Below are 22,502 nucleotides of genomic sequence, written 5' to 3'. Positions count from 1 at the left end.
GGAAATCAGGAATCTCATCCACCTGCTCAAATCACAAAGCAATTAGCAAGATCTTCTAATATAAAAACTGCAGAGATCTATTCATCCTTCTTCCTTTGTTGGTTACAAATGTGAAAAGAAACAGGGAAATAACCAAGGTAAAAACAAGACCCTATCAATGGTCAGTTTCCCAAAGTAAGTTCCAGTTCCTCCAGTACCTAACCACTGTGCAGAACTCTCAAGCACTGTACTTTTCCTTCTACATCCAGCCTCTATGCAAAGGGCAACTGTCATCCACCATCTAGTCAATTTTGTCCTCTTCTGGAACAATCAGAAAGGAAAACTACCTTCACTCCAAATCAAGATATTTCACTCCTACCCACCTGAAGATCACCCCCACCCCTAACCCCTCATTTCCATTGTCCTATCTGAGAAATAGCCTTTATCCACCCCTGATGGGCAAGACGGTTGTCACTGAGCCAGAAGAATGATTCTCCTCCTCCCTTTAGGGGACAGCTTATCAGTTTCGCCCTCCTCGGAAGGATTGTGTGACACTTCACAAGCTCTCCAGGTCTCTGAGCAGGAGCTCACAGACACCATCACTCTATCTAGAGCAAGTCAGGGTCTCTGCTGGTGCCAATCCTTTTTCCCCCTCGATGATTTGGTACAAAGCCATTGCATGTTCCATGCCAAACCAGTAATTCACAACACTCATCAAAATCTGTCTCCATCACCTGACTCAGCATTCCTGCTTTCTGAGTATAGCCAGCCTCCCTAACACCCTGACATCCTAGCCTCAGCTTCACTATTTACATCACATGAGACCTTTGGGCTTAGAAAGTCCAATTCCCTTTGGATGAAGTATGCAGATGATTCATCCTCTCTGAGAAGTCTGCTCACCCTGGGCCTTGATATCTATGCCAAAACGCTTCTGAGATGGCTCTCAGAGAGGACAGAGTGGAGAAGTCCTGTTGCTGTGGAAACCAGTGTGCCAGTTTCCAAATAAGAGAGACTAGCTGTTCTTGGGGCACTGCTTTGCCAGGGTGTCCTGTAGAAACTGAGGAAGCTTCCAGCCTGGAGCGGCTGTAGACACAGCCTGGGATCTCCATGGAGCCTCAGGCCACACTGACGCTTCCCTCTTCCCTTCGTCTGACCTCCTCTCACACTGAGAGACCCAACCCACCACAGACATCCCATCTGGCCTCCTGGGCAGTTTCTTCAGCACAGCACAGCTCCCCAGCTGAGTGAAACATTCGCTATATGTCTGTAGACAAAAAGGGTTTTGACTCAATTCTGTGTCTAAGGGAGTTAAATTCTGTTAACTTTGCGGGGGTGGGTGGGTGAGAGGGGTAACAAATAACAACTGGTCTGAACTTTGTACATTTCTCCTCAGTGCCTCAGGAAGGTTCATGATGAGGTCATCAATGATAAGGAGGGAGACCTCCCAGCCGGACTGTCCCTCAGCCCTGAGAGGACACTCCACAGTGACAAGCTGACAGGACTTGGAGATTGACTTGCATGCTGAGAGGAGTGTGGAGTGGGGGCTGCAGGGAGGGGAGTCCAGGTCCCAGGGACAGAGCGTCCAGGAGAGAGATTGATGTAAGGGTCATCAGATGCTCCCACTCAAGGGAGTGGGGGAAAGAGACAGTCCCTAGCAGGTAAGATGTATGGCAGAGATGGTAAGCTCCAAAAATGGAGGCTTCGGCTGGTGGAAGGTCCTGGGTGCAGAGATAATAAAACTAATAACAGACTGAGGATTTACTATGTGCCAGGCACTCTATGCTATGTATACTATTGCATTTATTACTTTATGTAATCCTCATAACAACCCTATAACAATAGAAACCATCACATACCCATTTTACTGATGAGTAACCTGAGACTTTGTAAAGCTAGTCAAGGTCACATAGCTAGCAAATGAAGAGACTGGGATTCAAACCAAGGCCTGTCTAACCAGAGTGTACACTCTTGACCACTACCCTAGAGCAACAGGTCCTAGAAATGGTGACCATGTCCATTAACCAATTAGAAAGTGGTACGTGAATGGTGTTGGGAGGAGTTATAAGATCCTAGGAGACAGTGGTTGGCTTCATTCTGACTAGGATCCTAGTCCTCCACTCCACGCAGCATCATCTTCAGGGAAGGCATATCATGACTCTTATCATAAGTGCTTGTATTCTATGGCCAGATAGCTCAGTACATAACCACTGCCTTCCCGACACTCCTTCCAACAAAAATACAACAGAGCATGGTGGGCTGACCTGAGACACCTGAACAGAAGCCCCAGTGTCCCATTTGTTAAGTGGGATACCAATCCATGATCTCTCTACCTACTGGGAGTCTTAGGGGAGACAGTAGGGCCTTGAGACACTCAGGATACAAAACCAGAGCAGGAGGAAGAGGCTCCACCCACCTCATTCTTGCCCAGAAATTGCTTCTATCTTCCCATACCCTGCCCTCTCCAAATTACCACCAGAATTAGACCAAAGGCCTCAGGAATCTCCAAGGGACAGCAGGGGGCAGGGGGCAGATTTTCTCTTTCAGTTGATTGTTTTCTGATTACTTTAGGCCTGGTCTAGTCAAGCTGAATCCATCAGTCAGTGGGCAGTGGGTGGGGAGAGGTACAGACATAGAAGGATATCTAGGATGCTTAAAACCTTGGTGCAAAAAGAAAGGTGTGAGAGGCTAAAGCGAAGAAGGAGATGCCATTGCACAAAGTTAGGGGATCTAAAGAGTCCCCTAGGTACCAGAAGGACCAATGTAGTAAGAATTTTAAGAGGTGATAAAGGTAACATGCTGTCAAAGAAGACAGATACGGCTAAAGAAACAAGTGAAATTAATTCCTTTCTCAAGCCGCCATAAATGCGAATGGCTACCAGATGGTCAGACAGAAATACCTGTCCACAGGCTGCCGGAGAAAAAAAAATAGATGCAAGAAGAAATCAGATCCTCCACTGAGCAGGTGAGCAGGAAATTAAAATATCTGTACACTGACCACAACACAAGACCACACACGTTCATGAAGAGGCTGTCAGGAAGACAGTGTGAGTAGGAGTTAGCATCTATCCTCTGCTGGCCCTCACCCAGAAAGCAGAGGGAAAACCCATTAGAGAAAACCCAGCAATTCCAACAGAGATGAAGATGGGACAGCAGAGCCCCAGGCCACTGAGGGGAAACTAGCACAGAGCCCAGAATAACATATCACTAGACCAAGTAACAATATCTTTTCCTGAGCACTTACTATGTACCAGGCACTTTGCTGGGATCTTTCTATGTGTCATAGGCAGCTTCCGAAATGGCTCTACTGTGTACTCCCTTCTTCTTAAATGTGGGCTGGGCCTAGTGACTTACTTCTAACAAAATCTGGCAAAAGTGATGGGATGTCACATACTCCTATCAAAAATCTCCCTGAATTTGTGCTTCACAGACTCCACTCTGGCCATCGGTGACTTAATCCTCATCCTCTCCTTCAATCATCTTTTCTGTGCCCTTGTGGCTATATTCCTCCTGGAAGATAGAAACACACACACACACACACACATACACACGTGCTCCTGGAGAAAGTAGGAGCTCAGCCTCCTCTTGCCATTGTTCGACTCCTTCCCAATCAATCTCCTGCCAACCACAAATTAGCATTCCACAGGCATTTACAGTGCAGCCCCCAGGGATAGATAGAAGCTGCTAATCCTTCGGAAGGGGCACTGGTACAATAGAGAAAGGCCCGAAGCCTCACCCCAACCAGTGAGTGCTCCTTTGCAGTACATCCAGCTCCTTTGTGAGCTGTCCAAGTCAACCACAGATGGCCAAGTTACTGAGCCTCGAGCAAGCAGGAGACAGTAGGAGCCCAAGGAGCTCCACGCTTTGCAAACAGATGCATGACACATATTCCTGAGACTCCATCCCCAGCAGAAGACTCCCTTGGGCTGGATTCCCTCTCAGAGCTTCCAGCCTGGTCCTTGTCGGTGCACTCTTCCATTTTCTATTAATGGTTAACGGGTTATGAAGAGTTCCAAGTGGGACCAACCTGGAGCACGAAACGCCCTGAGGCCAGACCTTCTCCTTCCTCTCAGCAATTTGGATTAACAAACCCAGAGGGGGTTTTTTGTTCGTTTTCTTTTCTTTTTCTTTAGAGACTGATTTGGCCTTGTGAAGTCTGATTGAACTTCCTGATCCCAAAGGAAGGCAGCCCTGGCTGGGTTCCCCGGGTCACTGGGTCATTTTTATCCCGAAAGGCTGCCTTTCTTCAGGCCCCAGGGGCCCCTGCAAACGCAGCCCTTCCTGCTGCAGTCCCAAAGGCTGGCTCTTGCAGCAGTCGCCTCTGAAGCTCCCTGCCCTTATCCCGCAGCTGGGTCTGGAAAGGAGGGGAGCTTGCAAGAGGGGAAACCTCTTATCAGAAACACTTCCTGCCTAGTCCCTCCCGACCCTGCATACTACAGCCCTTCCCTGGCCAGTTGGGCCACCAGCATCGGCCCCAGCAACCACTTCATAAAGGATCTGCAAGGCAGGGTCCCCCAAACCTGTCTCTACTCCAGATTCTTCTCCATCCACACTGTCTCCCTTCTCCAGGGAGCTCATGGTTTCTTACAGGCCACCCAAAACGGCTCAATCACTGAAAACCACAGAAGGAAGTCAGGTGGAACCGGAAAGAAAGAAGATAAAACGCAGGTAAGGATTTTTACTTCAAATAGAAAATGTGACTCACCACTGGAGTTCTGCCCACCTCCTCTAGGACCCTGCCGTCTATCTCTGACAAAGAGAGAAACACAGGCAAGAGGCAGGTGAGAGAAAGGCCTGTGCACCTGTGAGTGTCTGTGTGCGTGTCTATGCTACCCCATCCGTATGTTGAGGGCCGTGTGTGCTGCATGTGGAATTGAAGCCCTTTGGACTACTACGGGTTTGTGTGCTGAAGGGTTGGGAGCTGAGGGCCAGTAGGTCTGGGGCCAGCCCAGTACAGCTGTGCTCACCAGGTCACCGAGTTTCTAGGTTCCTCTCCCCTCCCCACCCCTGGGGCACCCTCATCCCACCCCTCCCCAGGGCCTACTCTGGCCTTCTGTCTCCTGCCCCCAGCTTGCTGTGTGGTCTGAGGCCTCTGCCACAGAAGAGAGCGAGGGAGGGAGAGAGGGATGGGCCGGCATGTTTACAGTCAAGCATAACTGAACCTTTATTTTAAATAAATAAAACTCGTAGCCAGTTTTTACTTCCCTTTTCTTTCAAAACACTGTTTTCTCCCTCCCCCTCCTCCCCCCTCCTCCTCCTCCTCCTTCTCAACATGGATGAGCCTTTATCTGAGGGGCCACCCAGGGAGGGGCTGTGGGAGGGGGAAGGCACGGAGGCCAGGCTGACCCTGATGCTCAGTGTCTTCTCAGGTCATGTGACACTCCTCCCTTCTCTCTCAAATGCCCACAGAGCCCCTGGGGTTCTTATGAATTCAGGGATGTCCGGGTCTGAGGAATAGAGACTAAACAGGAAGCCCAGACCCCATCATCAGCATGTTGTCCATCTGTTCTCCCAGTCATAGAGTTAGCCCCCACCCCCCACTCCACTATGAAATTGCCACCATCTGTCTTCCACTTTGGCCTGTCATCTCTCTGTCTCCCCTGTTGGACCCGCATCCACCTGTCCCTCCCACAGGACAACCGTCTCTCAGTATCTCTTTTGGATCGTCATAAATCCGCCTTCCCCATGAGATGTTCCATCTGTCCATCATCCCATTGGCCTGTCATTTCATCCAATCCCCTTGATCATGCTTTTTTGTCCACCTGTCTCCCCTCATTGGATATACTTCTGCCCATCTGTCTCCCTGAATGGGGCCAGCAACAGTGAGTCTCTGAGATATAGGAACAGTTGGGATTCTGTTCTGATTTTGATCCCAGCAACAATAATAGTAGCTACCATCAATCAATTGTCCACTATGTGCCAGACTCTCTGCATGTATTATCCCCTTTCATCCTCCAACAGCCCTATGAGCATGTGTTTATTATTTTCCCCCATTTTACCAGTAAGGAAACTGAGGCTCGGAAGGGTTAAGTGTCTTGCCTAAGGTCACATAGCTCCTGGTGGCAGACACGTGGTCCAGAAACAGCTCTATCCTTACTCCTCCACCCCCAGGATGTAAGAGTCCCCCTCCCATGGCCTCTCTGCACATTAAATTTACACTTTGCTGCTGGATGTTTTCAGACTGATGAAGTTTCCTCCCTGCCCTGGCTTTGCACAAAAAAGTGAAGGAAGAAAAGCAGCCAGATGTGAGAGGGATTCGAAGGTCCTGGGGTGGGGGGTGGGGGGATGGAGAGTGATGTTAAATAAACATCCAATGATATTCTTTCTGCAAAACGATCCATTTTCATGGCACCCAGGAGTTCGTCCAAGGGTCTCTGGGTCACTGGGGAAAAGCGTTCCGTGTGTTTTGGCTCCATATTCTTCCATTGGCCACAAAGAGCTAATTCTTCCAATTAATGCAATCAGCACTGCTGATGGAGATGTACTGACAAATTATTTTCAAGATGAATGCATTCACACCGATGGTGGAGCTGATAGGCCTGAAGGATTTGGAGGGTACAGCGTGAAGGTCCCCCACTAGCCAGACACTGAGGTCATTCATGATGGCCAGGATGTTGGCTAGGGCCTCAAGGGACACCTTTCTCTGCCTGGAGTCATGGAGGCTGGACTGGGTTGTCTGTGTTGAGGGGCTGCCTATCAATGGGCTTCTGTATGGCCCCGGCAGGGCCCCGGCACCCCTCCCCTCTTCCCCAGTGCCCCAGCCAAGTCTCCTTCAGGGCCTAGTCTGAAGGGCCTATTCAGCATTTAGGATTCCCTGATGGGAAATGAAAAGGAGACAGACAGATGCTTCCGTGGAGCTGAGGAAAAGCTGGAGGCCTGGAGACAGGAAGGGAAGCCTGAGGCCACAAAGGAGGAGCCCAGTGAGAAGAAAGAAGAAAGGCTAGAGGTCCCGTGGGATGAGAAAGAAAGAAAGGAAGGGAGGAGGGGACGGAGGGTGGGAGGACCAGATAGGGAGGGGAGGAGGCCGGAAGGAGGCCCCTAGGCAGAGGGAGAGATCCCTGTTGGGAGACGGAGCAGTGCCAGAAAGCAGTGTGGGATTTTTTAAAGCCACAGATTTAATTTCCTGATGATGTTTTTTTCAGGCTGATATTAGCAGCATTTTTCATTCCCTGAGCAGATCTGCCAGTTGCAGAAAACTGATCCAAAGTGTGCTCGGGGACAGGGCTGAGCCTTTACCTGGACAGGCCCACAAGGACGGCCCAAGGTCAAGCCAACATTTCATCTCCTTTGTGAACCCCTAGAAAATAGGACAGATTATGGCCAGTCCTGGAGGAAGAGGAGGAATAGTTTCTAGGTAGCTCTGGGGAATAAGTGACAATCTGAAGCCAGGGGCCAGGTTAACTGTGTTAAACTAGCTGGGGTGGTTTCTGTTTTCCTGCCTGAACCCCGACTGAATCAGTGTTCTGAGCTTTGAGGATTACAAACTAGGAACTAAAGGAACCAAAGCCCAAACTCCCCCCAGAGCACTCGACAGTACCACCAAGCATCTTTCTAACGCCTTGTTTCCATGCTCAGAATCGATCTGTGCAGTCCTGGGCTTAACAAAGTCCACACTCTGAGCCAGGAAAGCAAGGTCCTCAAGAGCCCAGATGCCCAGTGTGATCCAAGACCAGCAGCTTGGGCATCCCCAGGGGCTGGCACCACAGACTCCTGGAACAGAAGCTGCATTTAACTAGATGCCCAGGTCACCCATGTGCGCTTGACAGTATGAGAAGCCCTGTTCCTGAGTGCTTCCAACCCACTCCAGCTAATCTGCTGCCACCCATGGAGGAGAACTGTTTCCCCAACAAACTGAAATTGTGACATTCTCCAAACTCACCTTTCGTTTTTCCAGTTCTGAGCACTGGTTCATGTCATCCCTTCCATCTTGAAGTGGCTTCCCCCTACACCTACTTAGGAAATCTCGCCCACATTTTAAGACCCAACTCAAATGCTATCCCTCCAGGGAGTCCTTCCCATCACTCCCTTCTCTTGCCAAAGGTTAGAACTTTGACTGCAGTTGGCTTGGATCACCCATGGAGTGGTTTTCACTTTCTGTCCTGTATTTCAGCTACTCATGAACTTATCAAGGGGCGGTATTTTGTGGTGGTTTACAGGACTTCCTAGGTTCAAATCCTTGTCCCTCTGCTTCCTCCTAACTGTGGCACTCAACAAGTGCTTAATCTCTTTGGACCTCAGTTTCTTCATCTACAATATGAGGGTAGTAATTATACCTACTCAAAGAGTTGTAAGGACTTTTAAAATATATTTATTGCATGCCTATATGCCAAGCAATGGCACGTAGAATGGGCTCAATAAATGATTGTCAAGGGAATGAAATGATCCAAAGAATGGTATTCCTCATCGCAGAGGAAAGAAGAGATACTATCCGTAAACCTCACAGTTTATCCAACATGGTGCAGTCTTCCCAAGGCTGACTAATTGTTTTGTGTCCCTTTTCCTGGAAACATAATTTGTTTTTTAAAAGAATCAACAATGGTTGTTTTTCTAATAATCATTGATTAAAATTCCTGCTTCTTCAATTTGGTTTCCATGCTGTCCTCTTATTGGCTTCTTTCTGTCCCACTCCCTGTTTCCTCTCTGAAAGCTCATTTTCTTTCAGTATCTTTTTAAATATTTCAACTGGTCGTAAGTATTTTACTTCCAACTTCTTTGTATAACTTAATCAACCATCTCATTAACATTCTTTTGACTCCCCAAAAATGTTTCTTAAAACTCTTATTCTATGTTTTTATCTCCAAGGGAATATTTTGGCTGGGTTTTCTACCAGGAATGACACAATTCTTTCCACAGCTATGCAGAGGGAGAATTTGAAAGTCAATAGAGTCACATCGTCTTGATCCTACACCCAAAGAATTCCTCATATGTACAAGTCCCCAACTCTCCCTTGGCCATATTTCTCAATGCTGTCTCTATGAAAAATATTCTTTCTGGTTAAATACTTATGGAAAGTAAAATAAATAGCATAAAAGAAGCTCGCTCAAGATGGAGGTCATTCCAGAGTCTAGTTGCCTGGGATTACAATGGTCCCTGATACATAATATCAGACTCAATCATGGTTTTTTTGTTTGTTTGGGGGTTTTTTTTTTTGGTGAGGAAGATTGGCCCCAAGCTAACATCTGTTGCCAATCTTCCTCCTTTTGTTTCAGGAAGATTGTCACTGAGCTAACATCTGTGCCGATCTTCCTCTATTTTGTATGCGGGACACCGCCACAGCGTGGCTCGATGGACAGTGTGTAGGTCTGCACTCAGGATCCGAACCCATGAACCCCAGGCCACCAAAGCAAAGCACACAAACCTAACCACTATGGCACTGGGCTGGCCCTGCAATTATGGTATTTTTAATTTTAATCAATAAGCATTTTTAATTTCCTTTCAGAGTCCCATATGGTGACCTGGTTTGGTTTAGATGCAACTCAAATATCATCTGTCTCCCTTGGTGTGTCCCATCTGTAATTTTCATGTATCAATCTTCTTTTTATTATCCAGGGGGGAAATATTGATCACTGCAACCAGGCTCTTCCCAGCCCAACAGAAAAAGAGCTTCCCTCTTCTTGCCACACTTACCCTAGCCTTAAGAAGGGAAGAAAGAGCCAATTAAAGCCACTTGTTTGAGATTTCAAGGAACTGGGGAGAAATGGGACCTCAGGCAAGTGGGAATGTGATCTACATGGGAAATCTCTGAGAGGACACCTGCTCCTCCATCGGTCTTTGTCTCCGAGGCTCCAGGAGGTGCAGCCCCAAGGGAGTGGCTTCTTGTTGGGAAGCGGGACAAACAAGCATAGGGACAGAGGGCTCTGTCTGTGGGAAAAGGACAATCGGTGAACTTTCAAGCCCAGAGGCTGGGGGCAAGGCTTACAATTTGAGCTAGATGTCTGGAAACTCAATATTGCCCAGAGTATCGATTACCTCACAGACTCAGATCCTCTGCCGCTCAGAGGGTAGGAGTAGCCGGGCCAGTCTCTGACATGAAACTCTCTGTGCACCTTTTAATTAGCTCAAAAAAAATGTGCATCAGAGACTCCTAGAAAGGGAGATTGTTCTGCCTGTTTGAAGGACACAGGAGTCATCAAGATAGGAATTTGAGTATGACAAAAATATCAAGAGTTTCCCATGTCTGCCTCGGCCCGGGGAATTAAACAGCAGTGGGTTCATTGTTTAAATCTCAGGATTGGGATCATCGCTCCACACCAAATTCCTGCTCAGAGACTCTTTTCCAAAGAAAATCATATGAACTTTGCCTGCCCTGCCTGCTGTTTTGATGTCAAACATCTTTGGTACCCAAGCATCAAAATGTGAGGAACTGTCAGGTCTTGATTCTATATAGGTTGATAATTACAGATACATGGTTGAGTTACAGAATTCTACTTAACATCTGGGTGTGAACTCTCTCCAGTCACTCTGAGCCTGCCACTAGACCAACTGTCTCAAGCCTTCATCCAGGTATTCTCCGTCAACGTTTAGTATGGACCTACCAATATGCTTGACGCTACTCTAGGCTCTTGGGATACAAATAACCAAGACATGGTCACTATCCTCAAGAGGTTATTTTTCTAGTAGAGAATACAGATCTGTGAATTACCACAATCAAACTAGTTAACACACTATCCATCACCTCCCATAGTTATGTTTTCATGCGTAGTAAGAATGCTTGAGATTTACTCTCTTAGCAAATTTCAAGTATATAATTCATTATTATTAACTACAGTCATCATGCTTCACATTAAGTTTCCAGAACTCATTCATCTTACAAGTGAAAGTTTGTGCCCTTTGATCAATATCTGCTCTTTTTACACACCACCAAGCCTCTGGTAGTCACCATTCTACTCTCTGTTACCATGAGTTCAACCATTTTTTTTTCTTTTTTAGATTCTGTATATAAATGAGATCATGCAATATTTGTCTTCCATGTCTGGCTTATTTCATTTAGAGTAATGTCCTCCATGTTCATGCACGTTGTCATAAGTGACAGGATTTCCTTATTTTTCAAGGCTGAATAATATTCTATTGTAGATATATACCACATTTTCTTTAACCATTCATCTGTCAATGGACACTTAGGTTGTTTCCATCTTACAATATGACATGCTTTGGTAAACTTTGGGCTAAGTACTTATGATAGCCAGCCTCCAAGATGGGCCTCAATGATCCTCACCTCCTGGTATTCACATGCTTGTATAGTGCCCTTCTACAATGAAAAGGGCTGACACGTGTCTAATAGAATTTATGGAAAAAGTGGTGTGTGACTTCCGAGGCTAGGCCATAAATGATATTACAACTTCCACCTTGCTTTCTCTTAGATCAGTCACCCCAGGAAAATCCAGCTGCCATGTAGTAAATACACTCAAGAAGCCGTATGGGTAGGTCCACATGGAGAAGAACTGAGGCCTCCCACCATTGACCAACGAGGAACTGAAACCTCTGCCAAAGGCCAAGTGACTCATCTTGGAAGCACAGCCTCCAGTTTCAGACAAGTCTTCAGATCATTGCAACTTCAGGAGAAACCTCAAGCCAGAACCACTCAGCTAAGCCGTTCCCAAGTTCCTGACCCACAGAAACTGTGTGCAATACTGTTGATTGTTGGTTTAAGCCACTAAATTTGGGTTAATTTGTTATGCAGCAAAAGATAACTAATACAGTGCTTTGGTTCATTATCTATTGAATCGTCATACCAGTTCTATTGAGTACTTATTCTTGTCCCAACTTTACAGATGAGGAAATTGGGATTTAAAGAGGTTAAAATAAGAAGTAAAACCAGAGCTGAAATCTAAGTCTTCTGCTCTTCAAAGGCTGTGTTCTTTCCTCTGTTCAATAAAGTGTTTTTAGTGCAAATGTAGACAACTATACAGGGAACAAAAGGTCACAGCAGGAGAAGTAGTGAGTTCTACATGGAAAGTCTGGAATCAGAGGTGAGAAGGAGGCAGGCAAGACTTGTTAGAGGATGTAAGACTTGCAGTGGAAATGAAGGGCGACCACATGTTCACCAGGTGGGCAGCAGGCAGAGGGATTCCAGAGGGAACAGCATTAGCAGAGGCATGGAGACTCCAATAGTCTGGGGTCTTCAGAACCTGCCTGGAGTTTCTAGAAAAATCAAGGCCTTGTGGCTGGTTCTCCAGGGGAAAATCTTGGTTCCAGCCCAAGATCTGCTCTTGCAGTCCCAGGACCCCAAAAATCACTGGACCTCATGGCTTTTCCACACAGTGCTGCCCCAGTCCGTACTTTCGACTAACTCAAATCCCCTTTGGATCCCCATTTCTTCTTTCAGTCAGTCCTCTTTTACAGACCCAGCTCCCTGGCATGTCTGAAACTCACACCAGTTCTTCCTGGCAAGCAACGCTTGCTCCTTACAAAATTGTAGTTATAATGTTGACATTTGCATTCATAAAATATTTCTTGTCTACTGCAAAATATCACATGGATCTTATTTCCATCTTCAGCAGGGTTACTAGAATGGCAAATTAGAGAGATTCAGGGGACCAAGTGTACTGGATTTCAGAAAGGCATGTATCTTTTCTCACGGTAGCCTTCTGGATACATTGGTGGATTATCAGTTAGAGAAGCACAGGTTGGGAGACTAGTAGCTGTTTTAAGGATACGGACCACAGGTTGATGTCAAGTTCCAGAAGACAATCTATATTGGTGTGACCAATAGCTCTGCCCTTTCCCAGGCAACATCTTTTTAAATCAACAACTTAAATGAAGATATAGAAAGCAGGTTTATGAAATTCCCTAATGGCTGAAACAGGGACGGTTAGTAAATAGCGAGATGGCAGAAATGAAAACCGCACACCTCTCCAAAGGCTGGCATTGGTCAAATCTACCAAGATGAATTTCACCCGAAATGAAAGGTCCTTTGCTTGAGTTGCAAAAGTCACTGTGCAAATAAACAATGGAGATTTCTGACTGGGCAGTAACTGCAAAAGGGAAAAACTTTGGAGGGTTTTAGCCAATGGTGAGTTAAATAGGAGCGAGGACGCAGCCTGCACTAATCTGGCTTTACGTTGGGGGAGTGGAGGAGGGGCAGTTTGACTGAAGGTTTACTCTGAGATTCTACAGCCCCCAGCCACCCCCGGGCTGTATTTAGTAACTCACACTCCACTCCATTAAATGTGTTTGGGTTCCCAGCCCCTACCCGCCACCCTCCCCCTAGACTGAGCCGGGGAGCCCTTAGAAGGTAATGAGAATGCTGAGAGCTTGGAGTTGGGGAAGAGCTTGGAAACTAAAGCTGTCGGAGCCTCTCCCGCGCAGCCCTATCCCTGCTGATAAGGATGAGAGCAAGCGGGCTGACAAGTGATTGGAAACAGGAGTTCCCAAGCCCTTTAACCCTTCCCTAGCCTGCCCCTGTGTCTGGAGTCTCTATCCATCTCCCTGTGGCTTCCTGTTATCTGTAGCAGGGCTGTCTGACTCCCGCCACCAACCTCTCCATCTTCCTCTCCCTTTATCCTGTCCAGTCATTGAATGCTATTCTTCTACCTGGAAAACAGTTACTACCACCACCGAACGCTAAAATGCAGCCCTTCCACCTTCAGGCCGGCCTCACAAGTCAGCCAGAGAGTCTCCCTTTGGTCCAGACCCGCCCTGACCCAGCACACACAGCCACCAAACCTCTGCCAGTCCAGGGCTGCTGTTCAGCAGCAGGAGCCTACCAGGTGAACGTCGGTCCTGTTTGGTGTTTGGGGGTTCTGCTGCCCTGGCCAGCTGGGGAGCCCTACAGGGGCCTTCAGGGGTCAACCCCGAACCAGACCTGACTTTGCTGAGTCATTCCGAAGGCCCTCTACTCACCTAGGTATCACCTGGTGAGTGGACAGGCCTCGTACTGGGACAGATGACTAAGGGTCTGTCCCTGGCAGAGGCCAGCACGCTGAAGCTGAGAGGGAAGCTGCCCCACCCACCCTGGGGAGGAGAATTAAGGAGAAGCCAGGCTTTCTGGCCTGGCTACAGTAATTAAGTGTAAAAGAACTTCCTTCGTTCAGATAAACTGCCATTATCATGCAAAGCAGCTTTGCACGTAAAAGCTCTTAGCCAAACAGGCAGTTTAATTAAATCCCTAATCTCCTCTGGCTTGTTTTGACCCCTTCTCTCCCCACCCCCACCCCACCCCACCCCCGAACTGATTTGGGAATTTCAAGATTCCGTTTACTTAACCAGTAAGCATGAAAAACATCCCCCCAAAATGGTAGGTCTGGGGTCCTCTTTGAGAGTCTGGTCACTGTGTCTTCGGGTGTTAGTTTCCTGAGGCACAGAGAGTCCTGACTTGGGTGCTGGGTGCCGACGACAAGGGTGAGCAGGAGGGCGGTGACACTGGCAAGGGCGGTGGTAACAGTGAAGTGAGGGAGTGGGCATGGCCCTCAACAGGAGGAGTCCCACTGGTTCCTGCTCATCCCCAGGAGGCTGATGCCCATTTAGGATCCACCCCACACAGTGAAAAGTCTGCAGTCTTACCACCCATCAAAAAGAGCATGGCAGCCCTAACAGACTTGGATGTAAGGACCCTTGTGTTAAACTAGAAGAGGCAGGGGTGGGCCAATTGACCCGTCCACGGGTGACCCCGTTTGTGAGGCTGCACTGGCCACTGCTGTGAACCACAGGAGGGACACCAACCTAGTTAGTGAGCATCAGGTTCTCTGGGGAAAGCCCGAAGCAATGGTTTGGAGGTTAGGCTATCTGCTACAGGTAGACGGAGAGATTAGGATAAAGGAAGAATGGAATGGGGGAGGGGGCAAGGCTGGGGAGAAGGGCCAGCCCAAGAGCACTGATAGCACTGAACCCAACGAGAGTACCTTCTAACATCTGCAAAATGCTCTAGAAGTTTGCGCCTTCATGTAGGGAAGGAAGCAAAGGCAATCAAGTATCAAAGGCCAGCACCGTGGCACATTGTCTCTTCAATTTCAACCTTGTAAGGTAAATCTGATTCCCTCTCCGCCACCAGCAGGGAGAAAACTGAGATGCAGGGTGGTGAAGTGACTTGCTCAATGTCACACAGCTCGATTGGCAGAGCCAGGATTCAAACACTGGCCCACGACACTGAAAAGTCGATGCTCTTTCTGCTAAACCACAGATCAGCCACAAGGATTATAATGTTGGAGGGGGGATTAACCACCCAAAAATACTCATCACCTCTCCCCTTCCTCCTGCAGCAAGAACAGTTCCATCCTGAAACAATCCATTTCCTCTGGGCGAGAGCAGGAAGGTCTCAACAGGAATGAGGGAATCAGCTCTCAGCCCTCAGCATGCAGCACCAGGGAGCTGGGCTTGTAGGGGGCTTCTTGGGGCTCAAACCCGAGAGGAAGAAGAGCCCCAGAGGAGAGTTTTCTCCACAGGAAAGAAGCTTCGAGGGTTGTGATGGGGGAAGGGGCATCTGTAAGTCATATAACAAACACCAGACCTCTCCATTTTATACCTCATTCCTTTGGTGGGGGCAAGCAGAAGAGCCATCTCTATTTGGGAAACAATGAAACTCAAATCACTTTGAACCCTGCACTTTTTCTGTTAATTGTATGGACCTCTACGTGCCTGGAGAACACATGAATTTTCTTTAGAGGAAGTTATGTTTCTAGAAATAAGACTCTCTGGATTCATGAAACTTCCCTGTTTCTTGGGGGGTTCCCTACTTCGTTGTATCGTGGGTTTTCTTTGCGAAGAGAAGGAGCCCTTTAGGGAGGTTCCAATAAATCTTATGAATCAGTGAGTGACTCTGAGGGTGTTTGTGGCAGCACAACACCCAGCTCCTGAGGGAGCCCTCAAGCCCTTCAGTTCTTTAGTCCTGAGCCAGTGCTGCCCAGCTGGGCTGGTGGTGGCCACCCTGCTCAGGTGCCAGGTGTCTCCAAAGGTCATCCACTTGGAATAACAGGTGCTGCTGTTTTGACTTTGGAAAGACAGCTTGGGCGGGAGGAAGACTTCTTGGCTCTGGGGATGATGTGAGTGGGTTAAGAAAGTGGGATTTTGGACAAGATCCGTTACAGAGTCCTTCGTCTCTCTTGTAGCAAAGACAACACAGAAGAATTTTAAAAGGCTGTCTTGGTCTCCAGAACTCCTCTGGAAGCAGATGGTGTGTCAACAGGTTCCAGGGCAGGCCCCAGAGGCCCCAGACCTGGGAGCCTTATTGGAATGCAATTACCCTAAGTGCTGGCTGTTAGGATGAAAAGGCAGGAATGCAATTATGGAAGGAGCATGCAGTGAGCTTTCATTGATTAACGTGTCCCATCTGATTCCACTCCCTACTGGGGTGATTTTGGGGCCCTGAGGGTTGCCCTGTGCCCTAGGGTTATGAGAAAGAAAAACAGTCGCTGCAGAAAGTGAATGCCCAAAACAGGTTTTCGTGAGTTCAGGGGATCTGTGGACCCTGAAATTGACTGGGAAATGTACTTGTGCAAAATGCAAAATGTGCATTTTCAAGGAAGAGGCTCTACACTAATCCTGTGCCTAGAGGGCTCTGCAGCCCCCAAGGGGTTAAGAACGACTAGATCAGAAGAGTGAAAGATCAGCAGCATTGTTAGAAGAAGGCTGCAGGAAAAGTCCCTTCAGTTTTCAGCTCCAAATGGCCACGACCATCTGAGCACAGTTCTGGCTCCACTACTTACCAGCAAGTTACTCAGCCTCACTGAGCCTTAGTTTCCTCTGTAAAATGAGGGTAAAAATACCTACATCCTGGGGTTGACGAGAGAATTAAATGACATAAAGAGCGCAAAGCTCATAGCCCCACATTTAGCCCTTAGTAAAGCTTTCAATAAATAGGAGCCATTTTTATTATGATTATCTATTAAAGGTCAGAAAATAAAGTGGAACATACACACATACTCTTCTGAGAGGTGTCTGGAGGGGTGCCAGTGTAGTGGAGGAGGTGCCTGGGCGTGAGCTGGAGTTATCGCCAGCCTGCCTCTTGGAGAGAAGTATCTGAAAATTTCAGTCACCAGAATGGTCCTGCCTGTTGGGATGACAGAGTCACACACTCAGTTGAAATGGACTTCTTTATCCTAACAGGCCCTAAAATGAGACTAATTCAAGGCTCAGCGTCTGTAGAATGTCTAGCGTGAGACTAAGAAAAGGAAAACCCAAATCTCTACTGTTTCCTTCTGAAGTAAACATGTATTTTATTTTCTCTATTTTTAATGCTTTGACATTGGCCTTGCGGACACTGGCGGGACTGCCCCTCCCAGGGTTAGCCAATTCCTAGAGATAGTAAAAGACTCACCTGCCAGTAGCCTTTCATGTGCAAACCAACCAATCCAGAGTCCATACCCCCAACCACCTTCTTTACTGAGCTCTTACGCTCCAAACCAATATCCCCTACCCTAATCCCCCCAGGGCCCGGGACTGGACCACTAGGAACAGCCCCTATGCTCCAGAACCCAGTGAAATTATTCAAACTGGCCAATCCTAAAGCTGCTTACCCTGCCTGCCGTTCCTTCCTGTGGAAACCACAATAAAGGCTCTTGCCCACATTTCCCCTCGCTCCCTCTGCCTCCTAACCAACTGTGGTGCTTCCCCATGGAGCCACCTCCATGGTGTGGCATGCCCCCTTCTCTTGGGATCTATAACAAACCATCTTTTAAATGGCAATCATCTCCTGATCTGTTGGCCTCACCGTACCTGAAAAATAATAAAACCTACATTTTAAAACACCCTCTTCCTCCACATCCTCCCCTCCTCTGAGAGCCTCAGAGCTCTCCTCCCTGAGAACCTACAGGCCACCCCAGGTATCCTCCACCCAGTTCCAATTTCTCTGCCCTCCTTCCTCCATTCCATCCCTGCAGCCACAGGCCCCTGCTCCTGAGCCAAAGCCCCCTCTGGGATCAGAAACAGTGCGATCCCAATTCTAGCAGGGAATTCTAGAGGCGAGGGCCATGGGAGGATCTTTACTCCTTGGTTCCCAGGAGAGAAAGGAAGAAAAGAGCAGAGAGGTGGAGCTGGCTCTGGGCTGTGCACTTGTTTATTCATCAATCATTCATTTATTCATTAATCATTCATCCCCCCACGCATCAATCATTCATCTGCTTATTTATTCATTCCGTTTGTTTGGACCTCTTCCTTGCTCTGGTTGCCACAGATGTTGGTCCTCTCCTGCTTTGATCTGTCCCCTGTTTCTGTGGCAGCTGCACAGCAGAGGCCCTCTGACATCACTTTGTCAGTTACCTGGTTCAGAGGGTATCTCCCTCTCAGAGGAGCCTGAGACAACCAAAGGGACAGTGCAGAGCTGGCCCCTGCCTGAAAGGCTCCTTCCATTGCAGGTTCCGTCCTTCTGGTCCATGGGTCAGTGGGAGGATTGAGAAGGGGCTGTAGAAGGGTCTGCTGGGCAAAGCAAGGAATAATGCTTCTGGGCATGCCTCACAACTGCTTGCAAACCACTATTCTGGGAGGCAGGGCCCTACAGGGGCCTCTTAGCCTCCAGGCCTGGCTGTGAGACCTGCTCTCAGTACTTTGGGGAGTCCGGAGAACATGGTATGGAAGAAACTGGGGCTAGAGTTTTAGACGCCTGTTAGCCTCCTGACAGGTCTCCCAGCTTCCAGCTACCCCACCCCGCCCCAGAAAGTCTATCCTCAGCCAGCAGCCCGAGAGCCTTTTGTGTAAATCAGATCATGTCCCACTTCTGCTCAAACGCTGCCATGACTCCCCATTCACTCGGAGCAGAAGCCAAAGCCCCGGAGGATCTGGTCCCACTCACCTCCCACTCCCTCCTTTCAGACCCCATTGGCCTTGTCCTTCCTCCACTCGCCAGCCACACTCCTACCTTAGGGCTTTGCCCTGTGTTATTTCCAGTTGTTTCCTCTGGAATACTCTTGACCCCTGGGGCACTCCTGAAAGTGGCCCACTTTCTCATCTCTTTCAAGTCTTGGCTCAGTTGACACCTTCTCCATGAGCCTACCCTGACCCATCATATTTAAGATGGCAAACCACCCACACAGCCCTCTCAGCCCCACTTACCCCTTAGCACTCATCACCTTCTAACACACCACATCATTTTCTTCTTATTTCTACTGTTTATTGTCTGTCTCTGCATGCTAGAATGTAACCTCCAGAAGGGCAAGAAGTCTCTGTGTGTTTTCTTCACTCATGGATCCCAAGGGTGTATCCATGGATGCCTGGTACATAACAGGAGCTCAGTTAAACATTCCTTGGATGAAAGAATGAAAGAATGAATGAATGAATGGGCTCTGGGAAGCTCTGAGGGTGAAGCTCGTGAAGCTACAGGCTGTGGGAGGTTGGGGCTTCCTGGGCTAGAACTCAGAAGGCCCAGCATGTCCTCTGTCAGCTGTGCTGAGGAGAAAGGAGCCAGGCAAATCACGGGCTGCCAGCCCTCTCAGGGAGGGAAGGTAGGCAGCAGCATCGGTGAGGATTGCGCTAACTCGAGATGCCAGCTCCGTGCCGCTCTGGGGCTGGCCAGCGCTCTGGATGTCATTAGCTGATTTGTTCTGCTCTGCAGAATGTACTTTTCGTATTTAGGCAGAAAAAACAGCTTTTGGTCCTCAAGCCCTTTCTTCTGTGAGCTGTAGCACATGGCCTGCTTATTATGAATTAATCCTCTAAAGAGCATGTTCATTATTCTAATTTAATTGTGCTTCGTTTCAGAAAATAACTAAACCCAGTGCGGAATAAACTCCAACGCTGATCGGTTTTCAAGAAGTTAACCTAAGACAAAATCCTGCTAGAGGGCAGCAGCAATTTGGAATCATTAAAGGGAACCCATGTAAATAATAAAAACAAAACTAAAATGCAGAATTAAATTAAGGAATAGGAAATTAAATTTGTGAATCTGATCTGAAATTGAGGCCCTATATGCACAGCCTTACCCTGGCTTGGCTCTTTGCTCGGGAGCACTGGGGCGGGGAGGTTCTGCAAAGGCTCCCAGGCCAGGGAAGTGGCATCAGGAGGAAGCTTCCCTCCTGGGTGACAGTGTGCCACCCTGAGAAGAGGGTTGTGGGCTAGTGGGGGGCGAGGGGGCTTCCCTCCCATAGGGTCCCCCCTCCCATAGGGTCCCCTCTGAGGAAGATGAAAGCCGCATTGTCACAGCTACATCTGGATGACTCTCACCAAGCCCTGGTGACTGGTGAAGGAGAACGAAATGCCTGCCACCAAGACTCTGTGCTGCGCTGCGCGAGGATGCACAGGAAAGGGGGCAGATGGGTGCGGGGGGGCTGTGGCAGAACTGCTGGGAGCATTCAGCCCCAGGCAGAGCAGCCCCTCGAGCCCTGCTCCACCCCTGTGCCCTGGGCACCCTCTCACAGGTGACCCAGCTCAGGACAAGGACTGGGGGACTTGCCCCCTGCCCTGGCAGTGGCCACTAAACAGGGTCCTGAGCTCGCCACCAACACCGTGGGAGCCCAGTTTCAGATGCAGGAGATCCAGATTCCAGACAGTCATCTTGGCAGGTCAGGCCACCATCAGGCAAGAAGAGGAAGGGAGAGAAGACCGGCAGGGATGGGAGAGGGCAGATTTGCAGACTTTAAGGTGTCCAAGAGGTAGGGGTGCCAGGGGAAGAGTTAGTTAGCTCAGACTCCATTCTGTAGCTTTCCAGAATTTTTAGACCCTGTCCCTGGGGTGTCTTCTCTCTTTCCCTCCTTAGTACTCCCACCCCCACCCCCAGTCAGCTCTCTTCCTCCCTCTCCTCTCCCTCCCCTCTCAAGTGGAAAGAGCCCAGCCTTCAGAGTCGGGCAGACTGGTTTGGGTCACAGTTCTTTCTCTTACGTGGTACTGGAGGTGGGGTGAACTCTCTTGCCTTTCTTAACCTCAGTTCCTTCATATGTAATAATAATATCTGCCTCATCAGTCTGTTATGAGAAGTAAATGAAACAAAGCCGCTGGCACAGAGCAGGCATCTAGGCTTCTGCTCTTTCATTTTCCCCTTCACCAGTCTGTGCTCTCACACCACTCTCCACACAAAAATATATGCACGTGCACACCCACATACACACAGGCTCCATCCTCGTCAAAGGCCTTAGGCTGTGTTTCTAGAGAACCACCATTAGTTGAAAAAGAAAAGTCCAGTCAACAGATTGCTTTTCTTGATTCACAAAGGCAAACATTCAAACAGATGGCCATATCTCAGTAGCTGAGTGAAGTTTTCCACTTCTATCTTCCTTTTCAGTTCTATATAGACAAATTAGCCACCTTAGACTCTCTTTTGAAACAAAGAGGGAATATAAGCAAGTAAAAAAAAAGACAAAGTGACTTTTTTCTTGGTTAATTTGCATTCCGAAGTTCTGATCAAGAAAATCATGCACCTAATTGAGGCCACACTGTTGTTGATGGGCCAGTTAATTAAACAGTGATTGCACCTAAAAATATGAAACATGGAGATAACAAGGGCAGAAAGGGCTAAGAGTTCTCTTGAATTCTCTGCCTGCTTCCCCCAGTCTCACTTTACTAACTGCCCCAGAGAGGTGCTAGGTCTCCTGCCAGTCCCACGACTGGTACCTGTAATTTGGGGTCCTGTGACATCAGCCAATCTCAGTCTCCCAGAACAAACCCAGAAACCCCTATTACAGACAAATCATTCACGACACTAGTTAAAGACGGTCAGGCAGACTTCATTCAGAGGGGGCTGCTACCACGGGGTTTTGTAGTAGGTGAGAGAGGTTCGGCTCACCTCTGAGAACAACAAAGAAAAGTAGGAGTTTATAGCCAAGGAACAGAGTGGAGGTCAGCGGATGGAGACTACTAAGAGGAAGAATCAGGGCTAAGGGGGTATTCTGGCTATACTGACCTAACAGGACTCCTCTTGAAGGCAGGCCAGGGTGATCAGACGTCACTGGTGGACGGTGGAGAATGAGGAGCCTGGTCAGACATCCAGGGTGATCAGATATCAAGAGTGGGGGGTTCTGACTAATCTGACTTCGAAGGATTCTTGGTAAAATTGGATAGTGCTGGGACGAACATGGAAGCCCAAAATTCAGAGCCTAGTTAAGAAGAGAGTTCAGAGGAGCCTGAGTAGAGTTTGGTCAAGGAAAGGACTTCCGTCACCCTAGGGCAGCTACATGGCACAGATCCAAGACTGGCTGAAGATCCAGCTTCAGTGTCATGGAAAGGACGTTTGAGAGCCAAGCCCTGGCCTGAGGCTACCAGGGACCAGGGTGGGGTTAACCTGAAGGTAAGGACAAGGGGCAGAGAGGTCACACTAGTGGCCTGCACCTAGATCCAGGGACAAATGCTGCAAAATGACCCCTCGGCCCTTAAAAGTTAGTTTAAGAAAAGCCACCCAAATATCTTAGACACCCAAAACACATGATATAAGCACGCTTTCAAAGGAGCCTTGTCCCACAGGACCCACCTGAGGGGGGTTGTTTTTTATGAGCTTGCAGGGAGCTTGATCAGTTAAATGGTTTCTGTATTGTTGATCCTAGATGAGAACCTCGGCATCCAGAGGATGGACTTATCTGCCCAGGAGGGTGTCTGTGTGGGGAAACGGCACCATTTGACCGTGAAGGCTCAAGTCACGTCTACCCAACAGAAGAGCTTCCAAGGTAGCTATA

The 22,502-nt window shown here is 48.3% G+C and overlaps 1 long non-coding RNA gene across 1 annotated transcript; it reads left to right on the top strand.

The window, feature by feature from the left end:
* Positions 1-3,944: 3,944 nt before the first annotated feature.
* LOC138917752 (uncharacterized) lies at positions 3,945-11,807 on the top strand. The gene is made up of 2 exons (XR_011426196.1): positions 3,945-4,644; positions 11,337-11,807. It is a non-coding gene; the product is annotated as an uncharacterized lncRNA (long non-coding RNA).
* Positions 11,808-22,502: the final 10,695 nt, after the last annotated feature.

The sequence above is a fragment of the Equus caballus genome, chromosome 15 (assembly GCF_041296265.1).
Source record: "Equus caballus isolate H_3958 breed thoroughbred chromosome 15, TB-T2T, whole genome shotgun sequence".
NCBI classification, from domain to species: Eukaryota; Metazoa; Chordata; class Mammalia; order Perissodactyla; family Equidae; genus Equus; species Equus caballus.
The sequence above is the reverse complement of the archived record's forward strand: the minus strand, read 5'-3'. Positions and strand labels throughout refer to the sequence as shown.